Source organism: Triturus cristatus, chromosome 11, assembly GCF_964204655.1.
Source record: "Triturus cristatus chromosome 11, aTriCri1.1, whole genome shotgun sequence".
Lineage (NCBI taxonomy): Eukaryota > Metazoa > Chordata > Amphibia > Caudata > Salamandridae > Triturus > Triturus cristatus.
Genome location: NC_140594.1, coordinates 422,617,353 through 422,631,511, shown reverse-complemented (window position 1 = coordinate 422,631,511; position 14,159 = coordinate 422,617,353).

Sequence of the window (14,159 nt, the reverse complement as noted above, 5' to 3'; positions counted from 1 at the left end):
AGCTCTCATGGTGGAAACAGGGAAAAAATATTACGCCAAAAAGAATCGTGTCATATTTTAAATTTGCGGTCCATGACCCCATATGGATTAAACCAATCAGAAGAACTGTACATTCATTTATGAAAGGCACTTTCCCACAGAAAGAGAAATACAATCATATGATAAATGCCCAATGGAGTGCATAACCAAAATAGATAACGAGAACAATCGAATACTGGGACAGAAATAAAGTAAATGGAGCATGAAAAATACGTAAAAGAATTACTGCAATGCTCCCTAAAAGGGCTAAATCAAACCTGTTGTAACAACGGAACATGTTAGAACAGAAAAGGCCCACTGGAGGGCTTGTCAACTAAGTGAAATGAGCACTGAAAACACGCAAAAGAATTGTAGCAATGCCCATTATTGGGCTAGACCAAATCCGTTGCAACAACGAGGAACATTTTGTAACTGGCAACAGAAATAGATGGACAATAACTAAAAAATTAAATGTTAAAATGTATCTCGATTGAATGTTCTAATGTGAACTACAAGACCCATAAACCTGTGGGGCATCACAAGGGCAGGAACAGGAAATTGGTGTCAAAGGACTTCCTTCAAATATCTTTATTTAAAACAGTTTGTTCAACATTGGTAAAAACGACGACCGTGAGCAAGGTAGCGGAGCTTACCGAAACGCGTTGGTCAATCTATTGGTTTTGCTAAACTATGGAATTCTGGAAATAAAGAAAAATAATTGGAAAGCTGTTGGAGTGCGACCTACTTCTTCCGTAGGGAGGATTTGTTACAATATATATATATATATATATATATATATATATATATATATATATATATATATATATATATTTGTATTTATTTATTTATTTACGGATGGTCTCACCTAGAAGCCTTAAGTAGTATGAAATAACGTGTACCTAGTGTTTTATATGACATTTGAATCCATATTTAGTAAATGTGATGTTGCCCATATGTAGGATCTACGAGCCGACTCTGTTCACCCATGAAAATAAGAAAAAACATGAAAAGGGATGGGTTAGTATTGACACCATAAGAGTCAGTCATGTGTAAGGCATGTAAAACAGCATGGCCTGGGCAGAGATGGTTGCATATAAGAACATGTGGTTGACCGTTCTAGACCCTCACATCTTTCTGAGGCCCCGGCATGTCACGAAATCACAATTTTCCTTGTGTAAAATGTCCACAATTATCCCTATGGCCTCATAATATTTCCACTATAAATAAAATTGCTCGAAGTCCCTACACACATTGCATGATTTAGTCACCAGCAGATGTTCATGGGTGGCCAGAGAGTGATACAATGTGTGTTATGGTTTCCGGGAAGGGATGCACTAAAATAAACTAGACCGTTACACCTACAAAGTTGGATAAAACTGGTGGCGACTTCACCCCTGACAGCCTTTGAAAACTTTGCATTATGGTCCATAGGAAGGAAAGTCCTGGTCTTGTCTTTATATAAATTTCTCAAGCTACACTAGAGAAACCGAGATACACAACACACCGGGAAGGAGTTACAGTAGAGAAACACAAGAGAGGGAGAGATTGTGGAAAGATACCGAGAACAGCCTCGAAGTCCGTCAAAGGGAAAATATTTGTAAGGTGATGGCGGGATGGTATATGACACCAGAACATTAAGAATAACGTTCCCCAAGTACTGATGTTTTATTATGTTGCTGTGGAGAAGAGGTGGCAATGCTCTAAGCTGAAAATCTTTTGTAAAGAGGTGTTGGTAGCGACTGATGAGGTTAGGGGTTACCCGCTTCCAGATGATTTGAGGGGGGTGAAATTTGAAAAAAATTAACAAACCCAGCTGGGAGTTGATATACCAAGTGATGTTGACTCGGAGGCTGGTTTCAAGTCATTGGGGGAAAAAAACACCTATGGGGGGCAATTTTCTTTTTAAAAATATGAGAGGTGGTGGACAGTGTCGTTCACGTACTATAGTGAATAATGTCCACAGATAAATTCCACAAGTTCTGCCCAGTTTGGCTAGCAGAGCTTTTCTATGTGACCAAGGAATGTAGAAAGGTCATGAGACTGCAAAGACTTAGGACCCAGGCCTTATTTGACTGAGGAGACACTGCTTCCCAACACAGCACTGGGGCATGGGAGGAAGAATGGCCCTTGGAACTGATGCTGGGGCAAGCAGGGTGTTCCGGGCTACCTACTATCTGTATGTGGGATGTGGGACCTGGAATGTGCCCGGAGATGAGAGCATTGTCAACATTCCAGAGTGGGGCTTTGGGCCTGAGCTCTTGGCTGGAAGACAGTCCAGTACAATTGGGCTGATGCTAACAATTGGGAGGGACCTGACAAGGTGATTTTACAACATTATTTGACTCCAGGATGGGGCTTTATTATGGGAGATGAAATACACTTCGCCCCGATAAAACCTAACTTGTGTATAATATTTCATTACCTCCATTGAAAATGATTATAGTTTTACACCGTATTCTTTGAGTGCAGTAACTACTGCCATAATCTGAGCTCTCACCAGAAAAATATAAAAATTTGAATTCAATACAGATGTGCACCCCCTCCCCTGTGGCCAGGAGGGCACCCAATGGGTGAGTGCTCTGTGCTTAAAGCACAAAGGCACACTGTCACAATGGAGAAACACGTCACTACGGTATATATTTATGGACATGGGTTTCTAGGTTATGTGGATGGGCAAATAAGCTGCTGATTATTGAACAGGGACACCTCTCTCCCTGGTGCATTTTAAAAGTAAAGCTACAGGTGCAGAGCACAGTACTCCTGTTTACACACAGGGTATTAGGCCGATAGGTGTCCTCATATACACGTGATGCGTGAACATATTCAGGCTTCAGTCAGCAGCAACTTTTGTTTAAAAAAACGCGATTTTTACAAAAGTGCCCGCGAAATCGGCAATGCGCACAATTAGACAGTTACTGCTGGTGACTAAGTATCATGGGGAGACGCTTCTTCCACATTTTAAGAGGGTGCCTTTACCATAGCAACCTCGGGCAGAAAGAGGACATCTTGGGAGCTAAACCCAGTGAAGGAACTGGTATGGTAATGGCAGCATGACAAATGGAGGTGGCAGGCGAGAGAAGGGCAGGCGGCAAGCTTCCTGGTAACAGAGTTGGCACAAGTAAGGGCCAGGCGGATGAAAGGTGTCGGGCATATGGCGCAAAAGGCAGCAAAAGAAGATGAAATGAGGACAAAGGCAGGAAGGAGTGGGATGGCAGCGAGCACCTTAGGGCAGAACCTGGCGTGAGTATAAATCAAGAGAGAGGAAGACATTTTCCAGGCATCAAGTGAAGTGACGAGGTATGACCAGGATATAAGTTGATGAGGTGGCAACTGGATAAAAGCAGGGAGTAGAGGAAAGGTAAACAGGAAGGAACCATCTTGGTGGCAGAATTGGATACAGGCAAGTAATTAAAGGGCAGCAAGCTGATGGGTACCATGGAGACAAGGGACCAGAACAGGACACTTAGCGCGCAGTCAGTGAACCCAATGGGGCAGATCAGGTGAAAAGAAATGACACTCTGGACACTGTCAGGCGCAAGGAAGTGGTGGAGAGGACAGAGCAGCAGCAAAATCCATCCATACATGTCCTGTGTAAAAGTCTGTCACCCTAGCAGAATAGTAGAAAAAACAAGCATTTGCAATGCAGTAGGTTTCGCATTTACGCGAGTTTGAGCTATTGGCATTGTAAATGATAATGCCTTTTATTTATGTTTTGGTTTTTAAAACATAAATAAATGGCATTGTCATTTACAATGACAATAGCTTGAACACGCGTAAATGCGAGTCCTATTACATTGCAAATGTTATAACGTTGTGCCCCCCGCTCCCTTCACCCGTGAAAACATAAACGGTCGGAGCCCTAGCCAGACGTTCCAGGATTTCGCGATTTGCCTTGAAGTATTACACGGTTGTATAGTGCCTTTATTATGAGTTTCTCCTCAGCTGCTCCTGAGTGGATTCCACAGGTCATATACTCTGACTGGTTGCATAATTTCAATTTCTTTAGGTATCTCCCTGTCCCTCAAATCTGGACCCCCAGAGCATACACTAAGGTAGTTTCTAGAATGCCATTTCTTATGGGATGCTACCAGGCCATCTTTGATGGGCTTCTCAGAACCTATTCTAAAGCAAATGGAGGATTGCATTTCCAAGGGATAACAGCCTTCACCTGTGGGCTGCTTCCTCTGTTCCATATCCCAGGTTGCCTATTCAAAGTGGAATACTCTGCTAAAACAGTTTCCATTGATTTAAGGCTGAAAATGAATGATTATAAGTAAAATAAACTACTGCAAACATGCCGCTAAATTTCCATATTTGTGTAGAGACAATTTGCTAATCCATGACGCAATATCTTGGGGGGTCTGAGCAAAGGTCAAAACCGAGGGTACAGACAGACAGTATGACTTGTAAAATAGACAAATGCTTCCACTAGGATTTTCGCCTACACCCCATGCCTTTTAATACATCCAAAGCTACAAAACAGAAAATACACCCATTGACAAATGGTACTCTTACTGTATCAGAACACACTCATTTACTCACAAGTCACCCACTGCCACAGAACCCACTCACTTACAAATATCAATCCACTGCCTCAGATACACTGTTTCAGAAAACATCTGCTGCTCAAGAATCCACCAGAGCCACAGGATCCATTCGCCACCACATAACCCACTCAGTGGTTTAGCATTCACTTACCGCCTCAGAACGTGTCAGTAAATCAGAATACACCCAGCAGTATAGAACCTGATGGTAGATCCTCATACACCCGCTGCTTTAGATTACACACACTGTCTCAAAATGCACACTCCTCGAATGTAGAGCCTGCAGACTCAGAATACACCCACTGCTTCAGTGTTCGCCCACTTCCTTGGAATGTACCTTGTGCCTCAGAAAAGACACTCTGACCCAGAATACACCCACTGCCTCAGAAGGTTACCTGTGCCTCAGAATTGGCCCTCTGACCCAGAATACACCCACTGCCTCAGAAGGTTACTTGTGCCTCAGAATTGGCCCTCTGACCCAGAATACACCCACTGCCTCAGAATGTGCCCGCTGACCCAGAATACACCCACTGCCAGGGCTTTAAGTAGGCCGGGCCTCACCGGTGCTGAGCACCGGCAGGTTTTTAAAGGGGGCCCCGAAACGGGCCTCTATCCAGCTCTGTTTTGTGCCCTGGCATAGACGGTCCGTGTTTTTTGCAGACTGCAGTGACAGCAGGCACATGATGGCGCATGCTCACACTGCTCTCTTCTCGCTAGTGGAGAAGTTAGGGCATGACGTCATGCCAGGTGAGCGTTGTAGGGGAAGGGAAATCCTTTAAAGAGAGTCATTTACTCTCTGGATTTCTCTTCTCTTTTTGAAAATTAAGGAGCAGCAACATTGCCGTGGTGTCACCAGGGCTTTAAGTGGAAGCTTTTTCAATAGTATATACAAGCCATAGTTGCTGCTTATTTAGCTTATGCAAATAACAACCATTGACAAAGCCAATAGTCGTGACTTGTTGTAGGTATGATGTTACTTGTTGTATCATATCTCTGGATGCAATGTCAGAAACAGCAAAATACCAGCCGTGAGGCACACTATGCTAAACACAGATTTTTAGCCTACGATTGGACATGCCCCTTTGAGAGACCCCCCCAGTTTTTTCATCCCACTTAAAGCCCTGCCCACTGCCTCAAAATGGACCCTCTGGCCCAGAATACGCCGACTGTCTCCGAATGAGGCGTTTGTTGTAGCATTTAGTTTAACTACGAGAATGTTCCGATGGGGCAAAATGCACCTGTTGCCGCTCAATGTACCCAGTGTCGAGCGGGATGGAATTTTGCCTCTGACGACTACCGTAGCCCCAAACCACTGCAGCGGGAACTGCCATCTGTTGCAGAAAAACTGAAGGGGAAAACGTTTATTTTCCAATTTTAAAAGGCGAAATGTTCCACTGGTTGCTATGTCAAACACAGGCAAGAGTGCTTCTCTTAACTCACGCATCATTTAGATCTTATTCCAGGGATTTTAGGGTCTCAAGGTGTGAGCCCCCGCCCCTCCTCCTCGTGCTGAGGTGCCCATGGGAAACACTAACTCATACTCCAGACGCTGATGAAAGTCTGAGGCCTCTGTGTGCGCCTGGTGGGTAAATAAGCCACTGGCCACATCATGAACTTTCCCTCTCGTTTAATTGGTAGGCCTGGCCCCAGAGCCCACAGGACGGACCACACCGGAGAGTGCGTGTAAATAGCCAGGAAAGAAGGCTGTTTATTCAGCTAACCTTTATATTCCAATACATCAGCCTCAAGAACCAGGTGCGAGGGCAGAGGGTCAAGTCAGTGCTTAACTTTTAAAACTAAGAGTGCAGGTGCCCAAAGCTCTGCTCACAAGCCTGTGTCGGGGCAATTAAACATGGACGCACTGAATACTAAGTCTTCTCAAAATGGAGTACTGAGACCCTCCCTCTGTTTGAAAAGGCTCCATTGAGCTACTAAGCTGACGAACTTGTGTTGATGCACCTGCCCCCAGTGAGTGGTACAGAGACTTGAGAAGACTTTGGGCAGCATTTGCAGCACCCCCAAAACGACTTGTTGCTCTCTACTGATGAAAGGATGAATCTAGAAACACTGTTAAGAGGCTGCACCAACCAGGATAACACATTTAAGACTACTACTGAAGTAAGCGTACTCATGCACTGCATTTATCATGATGCATTGAAGCAAGTTGAGTGCTGGGATGTGAGGTAGTATGCTCCCACCGTCCTTCTGTAGAGTGGCATAGAGAATAGTACCGCAGAGTTCAGTGGTATAGAGTGCATTGGCATAGAGTGAAGTGCTGCAGGGTGCAGTGGCATAGAGTGGAGTGTTGCAGAGTAGAGTAGAGTGCATTGGCAAAGAATTCAGTAGTGAAGAGTAGACGGACGTAGAGTTCAATGGCATGGAGTGTAGTGTTGTAAAGTGTCATAGAGTGCAGTGGTGTAGTGTGGTTTAGAGTGCATTGGCACAGAGAGCAGTGGCACAGACTAACGTTGTGCAGAGTAGAGTGCATGGTCATAGATTGCAGTAGTGAAGAGTAGAGTGATGTAGAGTCCAGTGGCATAGAGTGCAGTGTTGTAAAGTGTCATAGAGTGCAGTGGTGTAGTGTTGTATAGAGTGCATTGGCATAGAGTGCAGCGGCGCAGAGTAGAGTGGCATAGAGAGCAGTGGCACAAACTACAGTGATGATACAGAGTAGAGTGCATTGGCATAGTGTGAAATTGTGTAGAGCACTTTGGCCTAGAGTGCAGTAGCATAGAGTGCAGTGGCATAAAGTGGAGTGGCATAGAGCGGCGTGGAGTGCCGTTGCATAGAGTGAAGTGGTGTAGAGTGGAGTGGTGCAGGGTAGAGTGCAGTGGCATACAGCAGAGTTGCCTAGAACGTAATTGCATAGAGTAAAGTGGTGCAGAGGCATAAAGTGCAGGGGTGCAGAGTAGATTGGTGTGGTGTTAGTGGATTGGCATAAAGTGCAGGCGCGTAGAGTGGAGTGGTACAGAGTAGCGTGCAATAGAGTAGAGTGTATTTGCATAGAGTGTAGTGGCATAGAGTGCTGTGTAGCACAGTGGCATTGAGTAGAGTGGAGTTGTGCAGAGTAGAGTGGCATGGCCTAGACTGGAGTGATTTTGAGTACAGTGGTGTAGAGTGGCGTATAGTGCATTGGAATAGAGTAAAGTAGTGCAAAGTAGAGTAGATAGGCTTGGAGCACAGTGGAGTGGTGCAGAGTGGAGTAGAGTGCAGTGGGGGAGAGTGCAGTGGCGTGGAGTGGTATAAAGTGGAGTGGTGCAGAGTAAAGTGCAGTGGTGTGGAATTTTCAGATTGGAGTGGCGTAGAGTGGAGTATGCATGGTGTGGTGATGCACTGCCATTACAGACAACACAGTTTCAATTGAAATGAACATTACATTTGCACAGACATACAGTTTTACTAATAACCCTATACAGCGCATAAACCAGGTGTGAAAATGGCATCAACTTGTGTATTGATTTGTTTTTAATATATGAAAAGTATGTTTCCAACATACTTAAGAATTAACAAAAATGTGCTTCATCTGTGTTTTCCTAAAACTGATATATTCTGAATACTTGCCCAGTTCATTTAAATGTTGTTGTGTGCTAGAAAATAATCCTTTCCTACCCCCAATATTCAGCAAGATTGTCACATAAATCCTCTCACTTTGAAGTCAGAGAAAAAAAATGCTCCTTAGGAAGACAGAGCCTTACATTTGACATGTACAGCAAAAGTGACAAGATAAGAACAAGATTCACAGGACTTTTTACAGAAAGAAGCTCTCTTGGATGAATACAAGGAGAGGTAGTGTGGCTTTGCTCCTTGGTAGGGACGAACTAATGATGGATAGCCTAAAACAAATAAAGCCAGCAAATAGAAAGTCAGACAATGTGAGTTATAAACCAAGCAATGGGTGGAATGCATTCCCAGGGAAGCTTTCTGAGTTTCCCCAAGATGTCTTTAGCAAACTAGACTGCTTAGCTTTCTGGTAGGCTTCGACCTAAAACCCATGTGCAAAGTTGGGACTTTTTTCAAAACCTTTGTGAAGTTTGTGATGCTCTGTGGTAAAGTTTATAACATGTAGAGTTTTACTCATTCCACACATTTGTGTACATTTGTTTACGTTGTCTTCAATTTACATTACAAAAAGGAAACTTCCAGAGAAAACATATTCTATCTTGCCTGGGTCTGAATTGAGCAAACGTTAAATTATCTCAAACTGTGCACAGAACAACTTTATAAGGATGGAGGCAAAATTAATGCTGAAAACTGCAAAGTTTGTGAATGGTCAAAATCAAGAAATTCGCAAAACTTTGCTGGTGTGGAAAAAAATGTGATCACCTCTAATTCTGACTGAAACACAAGGAGGGACAACTCATGCTCCAGATGAAGTCTGATGCAAAGGTGATTATATTTGATCAAATGATATCCTCACTGGTGACCGCTTTATCCCATAAGATAGTGAGCTGATTTGACCACCAGTGAGTTGTTCACCATGTGAACCTAAAGAGACAAAAACATTGTGAATCAAATATGCAATAAAAGATCATGTCAAAAATCATACTGACTTGAATTTTATATATACATATGTATAAATATATAATAACACACAAGGAGCACAACTGAGGATAATCGGCCCATAAGGCACACAGCTTCCTATACATCATAATACATACAAAAACTTCTAATGGACAATGCTTCAAAAAAGGAAAAGACCAGGGTGAAGAAAGTACGTGTGTCTGTGGTCAAACTAATTAAATTAAAGGTCTTAACAGCTCAACAGAGCCCCTGAAGCACACAGCAATTTTCTATTTCTACTCCATTGGGATGATGTCAGCTCACCAGAGATATGAGTTCAGAAGACACCTAAAAGACTTCCTATGTGCAGGAGATGAAGAACAGGACAATAGAAATAACAAACACTCAGAACTACTACTTCCCGGTCTGTATAGTTTATTACATCACACCAGCTGGTATAGGGTCAGTCATAGTGAAGAACATTTACTTTTCTAAAATGTTTTAAACATTTTTATTAGAGCAGATCGTGGAAAAATTCATCCTTATAATATATACACATTCCAATATATTTGGGATAGAGTACCCCCTACCGTACACTATAAGGATATTGCCAAGTCACGGGCGAGTCCCATGACCATGCAGAAAAACAAGGCCAGCAGGGCAAGTTCCTTTGTGAGGTTATGGAACTCCGAGGTGGGTTGCAAGATCCTTATCATGAAGAGCAAGCGGTACCGTATTCCTTATTATAATGCATGGTCACACAATCACCTTTCCCATAAACAACTTAAATCCTTGTGTGTAGCTCTTTCGTATGAGAGAGGGAGCATGTTTCCAAATATGAATCATATAAATAGAACCTCTAGTGCAAGACTATATACACCAAAAAAGTTGTTAGATATTTGTTGCCAAAATATATTAGAACTGGTTTCATCCATCTCAATTTCTTTTTAAAAAGGCGCAGTAGCTCGGAATGTGTAGAAACATGCAGGAATATTCTAACATTTCTATAATTTACTGAGGAGTGCAAAAAATAAACATATTGCCATATATACCTCCTCTCTGCTTGTCACTGTAGAGTTAGACCAACAGAGCAGAAGAACGTAAAGCAAAGTTTCCTTTTAACTGCTGCTTGAATTATGCTTTGTGACCTGACCTGTCTATCCCTTGTCTGCTGGCAGCAGGATTTGTGGCATCAGAACTCAACTGTAATAAGTTATTACAGTTGTGTGGCTATGTCATTTCTTTATAATAGGGGACAGGGTGTCACAAGTCGCCGATTATAAAGAAATTGGGGACATGCTTTTATACAGTGATCAAAGAATCCTATGCAATATTACCTACTGGCGGTCGCCAGTAGGTAGTTATAGTTAGGACCACGTTTCCATAGGAAAACCTCAACATTCTATTTTGAATAACTTTGGCGCCGGTTGACGAATCCTCGCGAATTTCTCAAAATAGGTGGGGCGCTACGCTCCGCTCCTACCCTGAAAGTCTCGGGGGGATCCGTCAAGCGGGGGCTGAGATAAAAGGGGGGTCCCAAAACGCGTTTTTCCCATGCATTTTTCCATAGGACCTTTAGAACGAGCTACAGCCCGAACGGCTGAACAGAATTACTCAAAATTTGGCAGAGAGGTAGTCCCTAGGTCAAGGAAGTGCCTTTTGTAGGTTTGGTGTAAATCTGTTCAGTAGATTCTGAGAAAATAGCCTTTAAATCAATATATATATCTGAGCCCGCTTACGGTACGCTTACCGTACGCTTACGGTAAGCGTACGGTGGCGTGCGCGAGCGCGATTCTGATTGGCTCTTAGATCTTAGTAAACATTCGAATCGGCCGAAACCAGGAAGCGGCGGCCGCCATTTTGTGTATTTCACTCTGAAAAAAAAAGTGAAAACAAGGAAAGGGGGCAAAGAGGAGAGTTACAGACCCCCTAACATTTGTAAGGGGGTCAAAGAAGGACAGAAAAGTACAAAAAAAACATTTATTGATTTTAAAAAAAATCACGGGGTACGCGTACGGTAAGCTTACGGTAAGCGTACGGTAGAAAAAAAAAAAAAAAATGAAAATCAGATTTAAGTGTTTAGATATTAGGGGGCTCTAAAAAGAGCCGTTGTGTTTATGAAATGATTTTTTAGTGGTACCTACAAGTAAGTACCGATGCAGAGTCTAAGGTTCAAGAGGAAGACTCTGTTCCCTTCATCATTGAAGTGCACACCATCTCCTCTATAAATGTCTTGCATGTCATAACGTAAATGGCACCCATACCATAGTCACGGAGGAAAGCAGAAACAGATTTGTTGACGTGCTTTCTTGCTTTGTCATCGCACCGCGTGCCCACCGTGCGTGCACGGCACTAACTGCGTAAAGTGGGCGCGCGGTGCGCGTAGCGCACCGCGTGCTCACTGTGCGCGCACGGTGCGCGAAGCACACCGTGCGCGCACGGAACGAACTGCGTTAAGTGGGCGCGCACGCCACGAATGGCGTAAAGTAACTTAGCATTTAAAAAACCGTACAAATTCACTGAAAAAACCATAGGTTTCACACACGTTATAGTTAGGAATTAGCATTTAAAAAACCTTGCAAATTCACTGAAAAAACCATAGGTTTCACACATGTTATAGTTAGCGGAAATTTTACTGATAAAAAACCAATGAAATTCCCCCGTTATAGTTAGTGCAGGCAACTATAACTCACGCGACCGCAATCTTCTGCTGATGACATATGTGTCTTTATGAAAAAAAAATATTTGTAATATATGTATAGCTAAAAATGTATGGAAGAAGACATGGGCAAATAAGTGTCTAAATACAGTATTAGCATCAGCAGAGGATTGCGGTCGCGTGAGTTATAGTTGCCTGCACTAACTATAACGGGGGAATTTCATTGGTTTTTTATCAGTAAAATTTCCGCTAACTATAACATGTGTGAAACCTATGGTTTTTTCAGTGAATATATATATGATCAAGGCCTCCAGAGATATCTTCTCTGTGAAGTAGACAAGGGGACACAGCAGGGATTCCAGAAGAATCCTTTATTATCCAAACGGCATGATGTGTTTTTGCAGTAAGCCTTTTTCCAATGCCTCTGATACCAACGGTTATACTGTTCACCTTTTTGAAATCGCTTCACTTTTGCCACTGATTGCCTCCGAACACTTGCAGGACGTGTGTATATATATATGCAACAATGTATCCAAGAAGGAAACAAATGAATACAGATGAACTCCTCTGCAAATTGTGCAACATATATTTATTTAAAGCGTTTTGCGAGTGACAACCTTTCAACGCGCTTCAACTGCTCACGGCAGCCTTGATCACGACAGTGAGTGCCATTTTTAAAGTGCATAATATAGTAAACACTGTGGTACACATAGACAAAGGGTGTAATAGACATCAAAACATACTTTGGTTAAGAGATATACGTATAACAGGCATAATATTTTCTATTCTCTTGGGGTGAGAGAGATAGGTTCTATTAGCAAAATTCCATTGTTAAAATCACAGATTAATTTCCTTATGCTAATACAGATAATTATGTGCAAAATATGACCTATTTTCTATTCCCCCTGAAAATTGGTCCCCATTACAATGTGAGTGCAAATCGCTACTTACTATGTAAAAACCATAGTTGGTTTCAGAACCTCAATAATTGATCTAGAATGCCAATAGTATATGGGATACTATCTATTAACCCATTAACCTCAAATAGAGTACAGCAATTAAAATTTATGCAGGCAAGTGCCTGATGTCTGCCTTAACTGTGTTCTTTACATCACCTAAATAAAGTGCACTAGTGCCAAATAAATACATATATAAATATACCCGTTCATCAGGAGGTAGGAAGCCCATCAAAGTATAAACAATAAAGAGTTGAATTTCTCTTATCATGAATTGGGGGTATTGGGAATCTCTCATAACATCAGGTGTGTTCAGGATGATATTTCATCACTATTGAAAGAGAGCACCTTTCCGACCTGATAACTCACTGCTCACTCTCGGTTTCCAACAATACTATTCTAGATGACCTCAACCTGCATTGGAATGAGAAAAACAACTCTCTGATCCAATCTCTGAAGGATCTTCTTTGCAACAACAACCTTACCCAGCATTGTACAAACATACCCACAACAGAGGCTCTATCCTGGATGCTAGAAGACTCAGTCACTATCGACCACATCCTTCCTGTCGACAGGTCAGACCACCACATCATTCTTTTCCACATCAACCAAACGATCCAATGCCTTCCTCGTACACCTGTTACCACCCATTGGATGAGAAATCTCAGACAGATTCCCCTGTCCGACCTGGAAAAAAGGGTAAGCTCACTTCTTCCCACCATCCCATATGACCTTTCCGCAACAGAGCTCACCGCACATTACAACGTCACAATGACTTCCATACTAGACCAAATAGCTCCCTTGAAACAAAAGAGAGTCAGAAACATTCCATCTAGATCTTGGTTCAACACAGACCTGAACTCCGAAAGAAGACAGCTAAGAGCTGCTGAAAGAATCTGGCCGAACAACCCGCCCTCAATCCACCTAGATCAACTCAAGTCTGAACGCAGCAAATACAAAAAACACATCAAGAAAGAAAAAACATCCTTCTTCTGTGATGCACTAGACAATGCCAAAAACCGACCCGAAGAACTCTTCAGTATCATTAGACAACAAACATCCAAGCCCCCTTCATCCACAATGCAACCGCCCAAAGACTTATGTGATAACTTTGCCAACTTCTTCAATGAGAAAATCACCAAGATTGAGCTCTCAATGGATGATTACCACTGACCTCCCATCGATAGCCAGCCACTCGGAGCAGAAAAGAACAACCCAACCAGCCTCCCCCCCAACAAATGGAAATCTTTCAACCCCATCTCCGAAGCAACGATCATCGAAATGATTACCAGTTCCAAACCCTCATCATTCATTGTTGACCCTATACCGGCCCAACTGGCTAATCAGCTTAAAATAACACTTGCCCCTCTGGACCAGGACTATAAATAGCTCCCTGAGAACCAGAGTCATGCCAGACTGCCTCAAAATCGGCTAAGTAACGCCACTACTAAAAAAAAGGGCTCTGACCCAAACGACCTCAAT